This window comes from Gorilla gorilla, chromosome 1 (assembly GCF_029281585.2).
Source record: "Gorilla gorilla gorilla isolate KB3781 chromosome 1, NHGRI_mGorGor1-v2.1_pri, whole genome shotgun sequence".
Lineage (NCBI taxonomy): Eukaryota > Metazoa > Chordata > Mammalia > Primates > Hominidae > Gorilla > Gorilla gorilla.
In genome coordinates, this window is record NC_073224.2 from 144,738,244 (window position 1) to 144,754,156 (window position 15,913).

The window sequence follows — 15,913 nt, forward strand, 5'->3', positions numbered from 1 at the left end:
AAATATATTTGTGAATTAGAAGATCCTGGAGCTAAATTTAGGATCTTTGAGACCTTTCTAAATTTAAACATAATACCTAGTACATTCTACCAATTAAATAATATGAAAAGTTTAGCAGAGTTAGTAAACATTGGAAGGAAAACCAAAAGTATACATTCTAAAAATTTTACTTAATATATTTTAAAAATTGCTACTAAGTAAATGGAGTCACTCCAGCACTTCCAATTAAATCAGAATTATGATTACATGCCAAAGAAAACAGTCCTCCCTACCCCAATACATTAGATGTAAACAAAAGTTTGGAAACTATTTTTCTACTGGCTATACCATGCTGCCTTCCAAATGAGAATATGAAGCATTAAAAAAATAATAGGTGGACTTTTTATTTGATGATTTTTAGTATTTATTCGTGAAAATTATTTTAGGGATTCAAAATTCTAAGCTAGATTATAAGAACTACCTTTAACAAGGTTAATCTAAAACTTTTTATAATCACAAATTCATTATCCTTAGCAATACTGGAATTTATGATGAGGAAGAAGGAAGGAGGGATGGCCAAAGACACAGAAACAGCAGGCAAGAGGAGCACTGAATGCACAGGGGGTGACCAACTTTTCAGAGAGTCAACCAGGGCACAGCCATACCAGTCCAGAGACATAATGGAGGAGAAAGAAGTATGCACAGGTTTTATTACTTTAACACACAAATATGAAGAATAGGTATTTATTTGAAATTATTATTCTATACTAGTTTTCTCTTATACTAAATGCTTTTATTTAAACAAGATGGAAGAAGTGCAGATTAATTTAGATGTGCTTGCCTGTCTTATCCCAGACTTGAGAGACACAGTCTCCTTAGGTGCTTGCACATCTTCTTCACCAAGCCTGTATTAGTTTGTTAGCGCTGTCATAACAAAGTACCAAAAACTGGGTGGTTTAAGCAACAGAAATGTATTGTCTCACAGTAACGGAAGCTAGAAGTACAAGATCAAGGGGTTAACAGGGTCATGAGCTCTCTGCAGGCACTAGGGAAGAATCTGTTCTAGGACTCTCTGCCAGCTTCCTGCAGTTCCTTGGCTTGTGGCAGCCTAACTCCAGTCTCCATGTGGCATTATCCCTGTGTGCATGTCTGTCCAAATTTCCCCTTTTCACAAGGAGACCAGTCATAGTGGATTAGGGGCCCACCATATTTTAATACAAACTCATCTTAACTAACTACATCTACAATGACCCTATTTCCAACTGAGGTTACATTCTAAGGTACCGGGAGTTATGACTTCAACCTATGAATTTTGGAGGGGACACAATTCAAACTGTAACAATGCCCAATCCCAAATTCTTTCCTGCCTATTGTGCAATATGTTCTGTTTTATCTCCCTAATTAAATTTTATGTGTCTTTCCCTCTGTCTATAACATATCATTATATACTAATATATATAAAATAACATAGATTTCCATATACAATAATAACTTTCCTTCTCAGTGATGTCTGGGACACTCTGGTGTTGATATCATAACTGTTCTCATTTTCATTATCTGAACTCTCAGAAAATACAGTCACAGTATTCACAGTGTGGTAGGTTAAACTAACACTATGTCAGTACAAATCAAAACAGTTAATCCAATGGGCAATGTCAATGATAGACTGTTACTGCTCACAATTACAACACACTTAAGTTGCATCAGTGGATGATCCATTATTGTGAACTGCAAATCACAGCTGCCATGATTTTTTTTTTTGTATCAGAGGAAGGGGTTTCCCGGGCTGCAGGATTTTCAGCGGTAAAATGGTACGACTAGGATAGCTCTGAACAGGCCACTCTCATCTTTGTTTTATTATAAATGCATTTAGGCTGGGCATGGTGGCTCACAAAAGTAATCCCAGCACATTGGGAGGCCAAGGCAAGAGGATCACTTGAGCCTAGAGGTTTGAGACCAGCTTGGGCAAACATAGCAAAACCCCATCTCTATACAAAAATTTAAAATAACAAATAAATAATTCATTTTAATACATATTCGAAATCACATTTGCGGCTAAAAAAAAAAAAGGGATGAGAAAAGCACAAATGTCTGAGCCCTCTAATTTATTCAGCATAAAGAACCACTTTAAAGATAATAAGGAACAAATTGCCATTTGCATTTCAAACTCCTTAGGTATTTTGTGTGCTTTTTTTAATGAAAAAATGTGGTGGCTTGTTCAAAGTTTAGGTGAGTTTTCTCAAAAGAATTGCTTGGAATATTTAAGAAGTTAAAATAACAAGTAAAGTAAAATAAGAGAAATGTTCTGTTTTTTAGCTATCTCTATAGTTAAATTCTGTAGCAAATTAGGGAAAAGGACAACTTTGGAAACAGTACACAACTAAAATATGACTCTTGAGGGGACAAAAAAATGAAAGGAAAAAGTTATTTTAATGAGATTCCTACTTGAGCCAGACACCAGACATAAACATCTTAGAAAGATTTGCATTATGGCTGGGCGCAGTGGCTCACACCTGTAATCCCAATACTTTGGGAGGCCAAAGCGGACGGATCATGAGGTCAGGAGATCGAGACCATCCTGGCTAATACAGTGAAACCCTGTCTCTACTAAAAATACAAAAAATTAGCCAGGTGTGGTGGCGGGTGCCTATAGTCCCAGCTACTCGGGAGACTGAGGCAGGAGAATGGCGTGAACCTGGGAGGCGGAGCTTGCAGTGAGCCGAAATCACGCCACTGCACTCCAGCCTGGGGGACAGAGCGAGACTCTTCTCAAAAAAAAAAAAAAAGAATGATTTGTATTATTATAACCCCTCACTAAGACAGATTCATGTATGTAATAAACATGAAGCATTAAAAAAATTATAGGTGAACTTTTTATTCCTTAAGGATAATTTCTCTCATTCATAACACTGACTTTCTCCTGTCAAAGGTGATTTTTCTTCTGATCTATTTTTCCTAACAATTCTCTTTAGTTGTTCTAAGTCTATGGCATTCTATGTAACTACATTCAATGTTTAGAGAAGATGACAGACCAGACTGCTGCAAAATGTTACGAGTTAATGTGTTCCTAAGGTCAGCCAAAATTCTTGCTAAATTTCTTACTGTATCCTTCAAATAAATAGTTTTTCCAAAGATAAGATCAAATACCAAAATTTATTTTTATACAATTTATAAAGTATTTTAAAGCAGACTCTCCAAAGTCATGTAAAATATCAAAATACTATAGCAGCAACAGCCTAAGCCTTAATTAAATTTTAAAAACCATTTTAGGCTGGGCACAATGGTGCACACCTGTAGTCTGACTCAGCTACTCAGAAGGCTAAGGCAGGAAGATCATCTGAACCCAGAAGTTTGAGGGTGTGGCTGTGAGCTGTGATCACACTACTGCATACCAGCCTAGGTGACACAGCAAAACCGTTTCTTTAAAAAAAATTCTAAAAATTTCTCTCTAGTTAATATTAACTTTAAAAATAAAAAAAAATCATGAAGTATACTATATTTAAGACCTTTTTTGAGAATTTAAAAGATTACTTTTTCCAACTCCTTTCATACTGGTAAAGAATTAAAAGTATTAACCAAAGTACCAAATTAATATCAGATAAAACCTGACTTCATGATTTTCATTAAGTATTAAAAGAGTCAGTGTAAAAATGGTAAATTTGATGTTATGTTCATCTAAACAACTTTGGCCAAAGTGCAAATTTTCCATGCTTTGAGGAAACTGTCTCTTGAATTTGAAAAAAGTTGGGCATAACATCTTGGCTCTTCTAATTCCTCTCTCCTCTTCCCAAAGAGAATGGTTAGTTCTAGTACTTCTAGCCCAATGGTTCTCGTGTAGTTCCCAGATAAGCAGCATCAGCATGACCTGGGAACTTGCTAGATATGCATATTCCAGGGCCCCATCCAAGACATACTGAATGGGAAACCATGAGGGGTGGGAACAGCAGCTGAGTCCAAGGTACATTAAAGTGAGAGAAGTGCTTTCCTAGTCTAGAAATAGCCAGCGATCTATAAGCCCCAAGGAGCTAGCTCCCTACTTCTCAGAAACCGTGCTGAGCAAAGGTTTACAAACACCCACCCCAGACTGCACAGCTCTTAAGGTGGACCTGCTACATTCCTCTAGAAAAGTTTTTCCTGACCCCTTAACTCTTAGCTGGGAGAACCCCCAGTCAATTGCCTCCGCAGATCTCTCTGCTTATCTGTGAGAGTACTTAGCTCCTTGCAAATATCTACATTTCCTGTTCCTTATTCACTGTTATATCCATAAAGCCTTACACAGTGCCTGGCCCATGTTTCCTGCGTTGAACCTTGCCTTCTCAGTGCTGTTAAACAAGCACATCACCTCTAAAGTCAAAATCCCAAGAGTCCTTCAGGCCTATTTCTGAGTGGGAGAGAGGATTATCAGAATATTAGCCTTTGGCTGGAGGTAGTGGTTCATGCCTATAATGCCAGCAGAGGCAGGAGGATCATTTGAGCCCAGCCAAGGCAACATTAGTGAGACCCTGTCTCTTAAAAAAAAAAAAAAAAAAAAAAAGCTCACTCACATTTCATTCCAAAAGAAAAGGAGAAAGCCATCCAGATTTTAATCTCATAAAGATATCAGCGGAACAGAATTAGAAGTTATCAAATTTGTTATGAGAAAATAAAAATGTCTGAATCTCCAAACACTGATACATTTAGAGTTAGTGAAGCAAGACTGGTAAAAGTGGGTAAGCAAGTAGAAGAGGTAGGGGAATGTGGGACCATTGTAACAGAAGTAAAACATCTAGAAGCAGACAGTGAGCACACTTGCAAACTAAGGAGCAATAGGATGTAGTCTAAAAGAAAGACAAACCAGGGTTATAGCTCTGACCTTACTAGCTGTGTAACCTTGTGCCTATTACTGAACTCCTCTGATCCTATTCCAAGAAATCTATAACGAAGGGTTAATACTTTTAAACAGGGCTGTTGTTAGGACTATATGGCTGCCATTACTACCATCATTGTCCTCATCACTTTATAAAACATAAAACGAGAGAGTTAAAATTAACGATAGATGGAAGTGTCTAAGAATGCCATTTGATACTGTTGGGGTGATGGTCCCAACACCAGGTCGTGGGGGTGACGAAGTCTGGCGGAGTCAAAGGAATGAAAAAAGACAGTTTACAAGAGAAAGTGGGTCCAGGGGGCCAACACTAAGTATGGAGGCTGCGAAGGCCCCGAGCTCTGGAAGCCCAGACTATTTATTGGTGATCAAACAAAGAAACAGGTGGTGAGAATGTGGGGGTCGAAAGGGAGCGTTATATTAAGCACATGATTTACAGCTGTGATGGTTTAGCATATGCTCTGCTACTTGAGATAATGGAGAGCAGGTTCTTTTAACTCAAGATACAATCGATCCTGGGAGAGCAAGGAGCAAGGAGCCAGCAAGTCTAGACACATTCCAGAGCCAGGAGCCTTGGATTCTATCCAAGCCACGAGCGGTTTTATGCCCTGGGCTTAGATTACGGTGCGTCAGGGTAGCCTTCCACCCTTTGGCACAGAGCTTGGTGTTCCAAAGGCCACAACGGGTTTTAGACCCTGGACCCCGCACATGTTCCAAGACTCTCTTACATTATGTCAGATATGCAAGCCCTGCCTCAGCTTCTCTCCCAACACTCAGCTTTTCCCAACAGATACCACCACTATATCCCAATGCTGACAGAATTTCCAGAAATATTTATTGGCAAACTTTTTAAAACTTACTCTATTTGAGCAAATTATTACTATAATTAAGCAATTACATTTTGGGAGGCAGGGATAGTTAAAAGCAATTAAGTTTTGGGAGGCGGAGACAGTTAATGACAATACGCCTGTGGTATGGAGGGCAGGATTTGAATCCTAGCTCTGGTAGCAACTTGGGGCAAAGCTAATCTAAATTTCGGTTTCTCCTTTTGTAAAATGGGCACAATGTCATCTTTATAGCAAGACTGACATGAGAATAAAATGAGACGCATACTGATGGCCATCAGGAAAAATACTGATCGCCATCAGTATGCGGCGCTCAAAAGACAAGGCACTCAAAAGAGGAAAAAGAACTAGGTACAGTGGCTCATGCATATAATCCCAACACTTTAGGAGGTTGAGGCAGGAGGATCGCTTGAGATCAGGAATTCTGGGCCAGCCTGGTCAACACAGTAAGACCCAACGTCTACAAAAAAAAATTTTTTTTTAATTAGCCAGGCATGGTGGCGTATGCCTATAGTCCCAGCTACTCAGGAGGCTGAGGCAGGAGGATCACTTGAGCTCAGGAGTTAAGGCCATAGCAAGCTATGACTGCACCACTGTACTCCAGCGTGGGTGACAGAGTGAGACTTTGTCTCTAAAAAAACAACTGAACAAGGTAAATTTTCTTATTATAAAGACAAGGCCTAAAAGGGCCTATTCCTTCCTGCCTAGGTGCAATCATTCACACCTAGTTACTGATGCAAGGGTGACCACACAGGTCTAAGGTTCAGGCCTGGATGATGGGGAGGAATGGATGATTAGACAGATCATTACAGTCAGGAAGGACTGGATGCACTACTAATGAACACTGCTATTTTACTATAAAAGATAACCTTATGTGAACAAATCACCCTCCAAAAGTAGTTGTTACTTTCTACTTATTGCAGAAAAGCATCCAGGATGAAAAGGAAAATTAATACTTCTAAGGGTAAACTAAACTGTTTTATTGATCCTATGGTTTTTGTCAGCTTTTCATCTCACTTTGCACAACTATAATATATTTCATCCAACCTAAACTTAACTGTGTTCATGATGACTTTATGTTCATCATACCACAGTGTGGCATGGTTGAAATGGCCTCTGAAAATTACCTACTTTCTATTACCCATAGATTTTTAAATCCCACCCACAAAAGCTCTTCCAGTTTGCCCTCAGCTTAGGGTGGACTACCCCATAGTGAGGAGTGTAAGCAGCTCACTGCAACCTGGGACTGCTATTCAAAAGTTCCAAAACTATACTGCTCTCTCAGATTTCCACCTGCCTGTCCTACTTCTGATCCTCACAACCCAAAAAACTTAATTGAATCCAATCTCTTTTTCATATAAACCTTCTGATATTTACAGACAGTATATGTTTATTTTCTTTCCCAGTATCATTTCCACATTGCTCAGGTAAAGACTCTTCTAGCCAACCCTTTTCAGAGTTCCTGATCCCTGTTAACTGCAGTCTTCACAAAACAAAAATAAAACAAACAGAAACCAAGCAGCCTCTTGATGAAAAGAACCAGTTACACAATGGTTCTCTGAAGAGAATTTTGGCAGAATGAATCAATATCCTTAAAACATACATATACTAGGCCGGGCGCAGTGGCTCATGCCTGTAATCCCAGCACTCTGGGAGGCCGAGGCAGGTGGATCACCTGAGGTCAGGAGTTCAAGACCAGCCTGCCAACATGGTGAAACCCCGTCTCTACTAAAAAATACAAAAATTAGCCGGGCATGGTGGCAGATGCCAGTAATCCCAACTACTTGGGAGGCTGAGGCAGGAGAATCGCTTGAACCCGGGAAGTGGAGGTTGCAGTGAGCCAAGATCACGCCATTGCTCTCCACCCTGGGGGACAAGAGCGAGACTTTGTCTGGAAAAAAAAAAAAAAAAAACCACACACACATACTATTTGCCCAAGAATTCCACTCAACAAAATTATTCTTTGAAAATAATTATTCATGTGCACAAATGAGAAGATATATGGATATTCACTCAATGTTACCTATGACACTGAAACACATAACAATAGGTCATTGGTTAAATGTTATTACATATCCATATGCCACCAGTAGAGATAATGATACCACCAGATAGTCTGAGAATAAAAACATCTTCAGAACTTGCAACAGACTCAGAGTTTACCTCCTTCGCTTTCTTAGGTATCATTTGAGGATATGCTGCAGCAAAATGAGTGAATAAACAAGAAAGTCAAAGACATGGGATTGAGGAAACAGTGAATTCAGCCCAAGATTGGAATGACAGGGAGCCCCAGGCCACTGCGCAGCAGCACAGACAGCAATCTGTTCAGACTACAGCAGAACAGCAAACTCCTGGAGCAGGTATGTGGGAGCTGGGAAAAGACGGTTGCAGAGATGGAGTAGTATCCTTGAGGATATGAAGCTACTCAAATATGTAGTAAAGGCAAATGATGGGGGGAAAAAAGGAAGGCAATTAGAAACTCCAAAAAAATTACACAGAAAATATAATCTGGGTCCTGCAATCAACTATTTTAATACAATCATAATAAATATTTTACTGATTTTCTGTGTGTAGATCAACTGACTACAAAGAAAAACTTACTATGATTACAGAATACAAAGTAGATATTTTTAATTCTCAGCAATACAAAAATACAAGTGATAAAAACTGAGAAGCAAAGTAGGAGTTAGAGAAGTAGAAGAAAAAATTGGGGCACTAATATCTTCATTTTTAAAAGCATCAAGAGGTGGCGGGGGTTCCAAGATGGCCAAATAGGACCAGCTCCAGTCTATAGCTCCCAGTATGAGCGACACAGAAGACGGGTGACTTCTGCATTTCCAACTGAGGTACCACATTCATCTCACTGGGGCTTGTCAGACACTGGGAGCAGCCCACAGAGCATGAGCCGAAGCAGGGCGAGACATCGCCTCACCTGGGAAGCACAAGGGGTCAGGAATTCCCTTTACTAGCCAAGGGAAGCCGTGGCAGATGGTACCTGGAAAATTGGGACACTCCCACCCTAATATTGCGCTTTTCCAACAGCCTTAACAAACAGCACACCAGGAGATTATATCCCGCGCATGGCTCGGAGGGTCCCATGCCCACGGAGCCTCGCTCATTGCTAGCACAGCAGTCTGAGATCAAACTGCAAGGCGGCAGTGAGGCTGGGGGAGGGGCATCCGCCATTGCTGAGGCTTGAGTAGGTAAACGAAGCAGCCTGGAAGCTCGAACTGGGTGGAGCCCACCACAGCTCAAGGAGGCCTGCCTGCCTCTGTAGACTCCACCTCTGGGGGCAGGGCATAGCTGAACAAAAGGCAGCAGAAACTTCTGCAGAATTAAACATCCCTGTCTGACAGCTTTGAAGACAGTAGTGGTTCTCCCAGCACAGTTTGAGATCTGAGAACAGACAGACTACCTCCTCAAGTGGACCCCTGACCCCTGAGTAGCCTAACTGGGAGGCACCTCCCAGTAGGGGCCGACTGACACCTCATATGGCTGGGTGCCCCTCTGAGACAAAGCTTCCAGAGGAAGGATCAGGCAGCAACATTGGCCATTCTGCAATATTTGCTGTTCTGCAGCCTCCACTGGTGATACTCAGGCAAACAAGGTCTGGAGTGGACCTCCAGCAAACTCCAACAGACCTGCAGCTGAAGGTCCTGTTAGAAGGAAAACTAACAAACAGAAAGGACATCCACACCAAAACCCCATCTGTATGACACCATCATCAAAGACCAAAGGTAGATAAAACCATAAAGATGGGGAGAAACCAGAGCAGAAAAGCTGAAAATTCTAAAAATCAGAGCGCCTATTCTCCTCCAAAGTAACGCAGCTCCTCACCAGCAACAGAACAAAGCTAGACAGAGAATGACTTTGACAAGTTGAGAGAAGAAGGCTTCAAACGATCAGTAATAACAAACTTCTCTGAGCTAAAGGAGGATGTTCGAACCCATCGCAAAAAAGCTAAAAACATTCAAAAAAGAGTAGACGAATGGCTAACTACAATAAACAGCATACAGAAGACCTCAGGTACCCAATGAAGCTGAAAACCATGGCACAAGAACTATATGACACATGCACAAGCTTCAGTAGCCGATTTGATCAAGTGGAAGAAAGGGTATCAGTGACTGTAGATCAAATGAATGAAATGAAGTGAGAAGAGTTTAGAGAAAAAAGAGTAAAAAGAAATGAACGAAGCCTCTGAGAAATATGAGACTATGTGAAGAGACCAAATCTACGTTTGACTGGTATACCTGAAAGTGATGGGGAGAATGGAACCAAGATGGAAAACACTCTTCAGGGTATTATCCAGGAGAACTTCCCCAACCTAGCAAGGCAGGCCAACATTCAAATTCAGGAAATACAGAGAACACCACAAAGATACTCCTCGAGAAGAGCAACTCTAAGACACATAATTGTCAGATTTACCAAACTTGAAATGAAGGAAAAAATGTTAAGGGCAGCCAGAGACAAAGGTCGGGTTACCCACAAAGGGAAGCCCAACAGACTAACAGCGGATCTCTCGGCAGAAACTCTACAAGCCAGAACAGAGTGGGGGCCAATGTTAAACATTCTTAAAGAACTTTCAATCCAGAATTTCATATCCAGCCAAACTAAGCTTCATAAGTGAAGGAGAAATAAAATCCTTTACAGACAAGCAAATGCTGAGAGATTCTGTCACCACCAGGCCTGCCTTACAAGAGCTCCTGAAGGAAGCACTAAACATGGAAAGGAACAACCAGTACTAACCACTGCAAAAACATGCCAAATTGTAAAGACCATCGATGCTATGAAGAAACTGTACTGATTAGCAGGCAAAATAACCAGCTAACATCATAATGGCAGGATCAAATTCATACATAACAATATTAACCTTAAAGGTACATGTGCTAAATGACCCAATTAAAAGACACAGACTGGCAAATTGGATAAAGAGTCAAGTCCCATCAGTGTGCTGTATTCAGGAAACCCATCTCACATGCAAAGACACACCTACACTCAAAATAAAGAAATGGAGGAAGATCTACCAGGCAAATGGAAAGCAAAAAATAGCAGGGGTTGCAATCCTAGTCTCTGATAAAACAGACTTTAAACCAATAAAGATCAAAAGAGACAAAGAAGGACATTACATAATGGTAAAGGAATCAATTCAACAAGAAGAGCTAACTATCCTAAATATATATGCACCCAATACAGGAGAACCCAGATTCATAAAGCAAGTCCTTAGAGACCTGCAAAGAGACTTAGACTCCCACACAATAATAATGGGAGACTTTTAACACCCCACTGTCAACATTAGACAGATCAACGAGACAGAAAGTTAACCAGGATATCCAGGAATTGAACTCAGCTCTGCACCAAGCAGACCTAATAGACATCTACAGAACTCTCCACCCCAAATCAACAGAATATACATTCTTCTCAGCACCACATCGCACTATTCCAAAATTGACCACACAGTTGGAAGTAAAGCACTCCTCAGCAAATGCAAAAGAACAGAAATTATAACAAACTATCTCTCAGACCACAGTGCAATCGAACTAGAACTCAGGATTAAGAAACTCACTCAAAACCACTCAACTACATGGAAACTGAACAACCTGCTCCTGAATGACTACTGGGTACATAACGAAATGAAGGCAGAAATAAAGATGTTCTTTGAAACCAATGAGAACACAGATACAACATACCAGAATCTCTGGGACACATTTAAAGCAGGGTGTAGAGGGAAATTTATAGCACTAAATGCCCACAAGAGAAAGCAGGAAAGATCTAAAATTGACACCCTAACATCACAATTAAAAGAACTAGAGAAGCAAGAGCAAACACTTCAAAAGCTAGCAGAAGGCAAGAAATAACTAAGATCAGAGCAGAACTGAAGGAGATAGAGACACAAAAACCCTTCAAAAAATCAATGAATCCAAGAGCTGGTTTCCTGAAAGATCAACAAAATTGATAGACTGCTAGCAAGACTAATAAAGAAGAAAAGAGAGAAGAATCCAATAGATGCAATAAAAAATGATAAAGGGGATATCACTACTGATCCCACAGAAATGCAAACTACCATCACAGAATACTATAAACACCTCTACGCAAATAAACTAGAAAATCTAGAAGAAATGGATAAATTCCTGGACACATACACCCTCCCAAGACTAAACCAGGAAGAAGTTGAATCCCTGAATAGACCAATAACAGGCTCTGAAATTGAGGCAATAATTAATAGCCTACCAACCAAAAAAAGTCCAGGACCAGACGGATCCACAGCCGAATTCTACCAGAGGTACAAAGAGGTGCTGGTACCATTCCTTCTGAAACTATTCCAATCAACAGAAAAAGAGGGAATCCTCTCTAACTTATTTTCTGAGGCCAGCATCATCCTGATACCAAAGCCTGGCAGAGACACAACAAAAAAAGAGAATTTTAGACCAATATCCTTCATGAACATTGATGCAAAAATCCTCGATAAAATACTGGCAAACCAAATCCAGCAGCACATCAAGAAGCTTATCCACCATAATCAAGTTGGCTTCATCGGTGGGATGCAAGGCTGGTTCAACATACGTAAACCAATAAACATAATCCATCATATAAACAGAACCAAAGACGAAAACCACATGATTATCTCAATAGATGCAGAAAAGGCCTTTGACAAAATTCAACAGCCTTCATGTAAAAAACTCTCAGTAAACTAGGTATTGATGGGATGTATCTCAAAATAATAAAAACTGTGAAAAACCCACAGCCAATATCATACCGAATGGGCAAAAACTGGAAGCATTCCCTTTGAAAACTGGCACAAGACAGGGATGCCCTCTCTCACCACTCCTATCCAACATAGTATTGGAAGTTCTGGCCAGGGCAATCAGGCAGGAGAAAGAAATAAAGCGTATTCAATTAGGAAAAGAGTAAGTCAAACTGTCCCTGTTTGCAGATAACATGACTGTATATTTAGAAAACCCCATCGTCTCAGCCCAAAATCTCCTTAAGCTGATAAGCAACTTCAGCAAAGTCTCAGGATACAAAATCAATGTGCAAAAATCACAAGCATTCCTATACACCAATAACAGACAAACAGAGAGCCAAATCATGAGTGAACTCCCATTCACTATTGCTTCAAAGATAATAAAATACCTAGGAATCCAACTTACAAGGGATGTGAAGGACCTCTTCAAGAAGAACTACAAACCACTGCTCAAGGAAATAAAAGAGGACACAAACAAATGGAAGAACATTCCATGCTCACATGTAGGAAGAATCAATATCGTGAAAATGGCCATACTGCCCAAGGTAATTTATAGATTCAACACCATCCCCATCAAGCTACCAATGCCTTTCTTCACAGAATTGGAAAAAACTACTTAAAAGTTCATATGGAATGAAAAAAGAGCCCGCATTGCCAAGTCAATCCTAAGCCAAAAGAACAAAGCTGGAGGCATCATGCTACCTGACTTCAAACTATACTACAAGGCTACAGTAACCAAAACAGCATGGTACTGGTACCAAAACTGAGATGTTGACCAATGGAACAGAGCAGAGGCCTCAGAAATAATACCACACATCTACAACCATCTGATCTTTGACAAACCTGACAAAAACAAGAAATGGGGAAAGGAATCCCTATTTAATAAATGGTGCTGGGAAAACTGGCTAGCCACGTGTAGAAAGCTGAAACTGCATCCCTTCCTTACACCTTATACAAAAATTAATTCAAGATGGATTAAAGACTTAAATGTTAGACCTAAAACCATAAAAACCCTAGAAGAAAACCTAGGCAATACCATTCAGGACATAGGCATGGGCAAAGACTTCATGACTAAAACACCAAAAACAATGGCAACAAAAGCCAAAAGTGACAAATGGGATCTAATTAAACTAAAGAGCCTCTGCACAGCAAAAGAAACTCCATCAGAGTGAACATGCAACCTACAGAATGAGAGAAAATTTTTGCAATCTACCCATCTGACAAAGGACTAATATCCAGAATCTACAAAGAACTTAAACAAATTTACAAGAAAAAATCAAACAACCCAATCAAAAAGTGGCCAAAGGATATGAACAGATACTTCTCAAAAGAAGACATCTATGCAGCCAACAGACATGTGAAAAAATGCTCATCATCACTGGCCATCAGAGAAATGCAAATCAAAACCACAATGAGATACCATCTCACACCAGTTAGAATGGCAATCATTAAAAAGTCAGGAAACAACAGGTGCTGGAGAGGATGTGGAGAAACAGGTACACTTTTACACCGTTGGTGGGAGTGTAAACTAGTTCAACCATTGTGGAAGACAGTGTGGCAATTCCTCAAGGATCTAGAAGTAGAAATACCATTTGACCCAGCCATCCCATTACTGGGTCAAAACCCAAAGGATTATAATTCATGCTGCTATAAAGACACACGCACACATATGTTTACTGTGGCACTATTCACAATAGCAAAGACTTGGAACCAACCCAAATGTCCGTCAATGATAGACTGGATTAAGAAAATGTGGCACATATACACCATGGAATACTATGCAGCCATAAAAAAGAATGAGTTCATGTCCTCTGTAGGGACATGGATGAAGCTGGAAACCATCATTCTGAACAAACTATCGCAAGGACAGAAAACCAAACACTGCATGTTCTCACTCATAGGTGGGAAGTGACCAATAAGAACACTTGGACACAGGATGGGGAACAGCACACACCAGGGCCTGTCATGGGGTGGGGGCAGGGGGGACAGATAGCATTAGGAGATATACCTAATGTAAATGACGAGTTAATGGGTGCAGCACACCAACATGACACGTGTATACATATGTAACAAACCTGCATGTTGTGCACATGTACCCTAGAACTTAAAGTATAATAATTAATAAATAAATAAATAAATAAATAAATAAATGAAGTATCAAGAGGCCAGGGATGTTGAATCATGCCTGTAATCCTAGCACTTTGGGAGGCTGAGGCAGGAGGATCACTTGAGCCCAGCAGTTTGAGACCAGCCTGGGCAACATAGGCTGACCCCATCTCTATAGAAAATTTTTAAAAATTAGCCAGGTATAGTGGTGAATGTCTCAGCTACTCAGGAGGCTGAGGCAGGCAGATCGCTTGGCCCTGGGAGGTCAAGGCTGTAGTGAGCCCTGACAGTGCCACTGCACTCCAGCCTGGACAACAGAATGAGATTCTGTCTCAAAAAAAAAAAAAAAAAAAGAAAGAAAGAAAAAATTAAGTATCAAGGGGTGCTATAGGACCAGAAATAAGAATATTTAAAGTTTTAAAAGGAACTGAGTGACAACTAGCATTCCCTAACTACACTGGGAGGAAGAAGGGAAGGCAAATAGAGGTATGAACATTAAATTCTTGTCCACCACAGCAAGAAAATACTATCTAACATTATTATCCAACATTGACAAATCAAGATATGGATAGTGTCTGAACAGGGCCACATCAATTCCTTCCCTCCCTGTATGTGCAAAATGTTCCTCGCATCAAGAGGTGGTCTTATTTCCTACCTCTTAAATCTGAACTGCCCTTAGCAACTCACTTGATAAATAGAATATACTGGAATTACCTATGTAGTAAGTCTTCTGAAACCAGGTCCTAAGAAGTCTTGCGGCTTCCTCCTGGTCTCTTGGAACAATTACTCTTGAAATGTTCTTCAGAACACAATTATGAGGCTGTGAGAAGCCCAAGCTACACGGAAGGACGACATATAGATACTCTCCCACTGAACTCCTACCAATGAGCCTTTAGATAATTCCAGCCTCAACTGCCATTTAACAGCACCCACATGAGACGTCAAGCAAGACTGCTCAACTGGCTTGCTTTCTCCTTTCATTTTTTAAAAATATAATTAAGAACTTACAAGTCAATGGATTTCAATCAACCACAGTCATTATTCTAATTGATGATCAAAATGTCACATTTTAAGCCAACAGAAGAGCCTTCATATTGGATCTTGTGTCCTTCTGACACAGTCCCATTAGTCTTTGATAGGTTCCTTGCTTTCTGACCCAAGATTGCCAGAACCACTTCAATATGTAAAATGAAAATTTAAATTTTAGTTTTGATCACATTTTTATAATATACATATTATATATTTATATAAGAAATGCTGTTTTTGACATATGCATAAACACGTATGTATATAGGAAAAAAGTACATTCCTAAATGTAAGTGTTAAGTAAGTAAATAATATAGTTATATAGGTTGTGAGATTGGGGCATCATTTTTT

At 40.0% G+C, this 15,913-nt stretch overlaps 1 protein-coding gene across 3 annotated transcripts in view; it reads right to left on the reverse strand.

Annotated features, from left to right (window-relative positions):
* The window catches only part of TLCD4 (TLC domain containing 4), an 82,822-nt gene that overhangs the window by 24,418 nt on the left and 42,491 nt on the right, over positions 1-15,913 (reverse strand). The window lies entirely within an intron of this gene.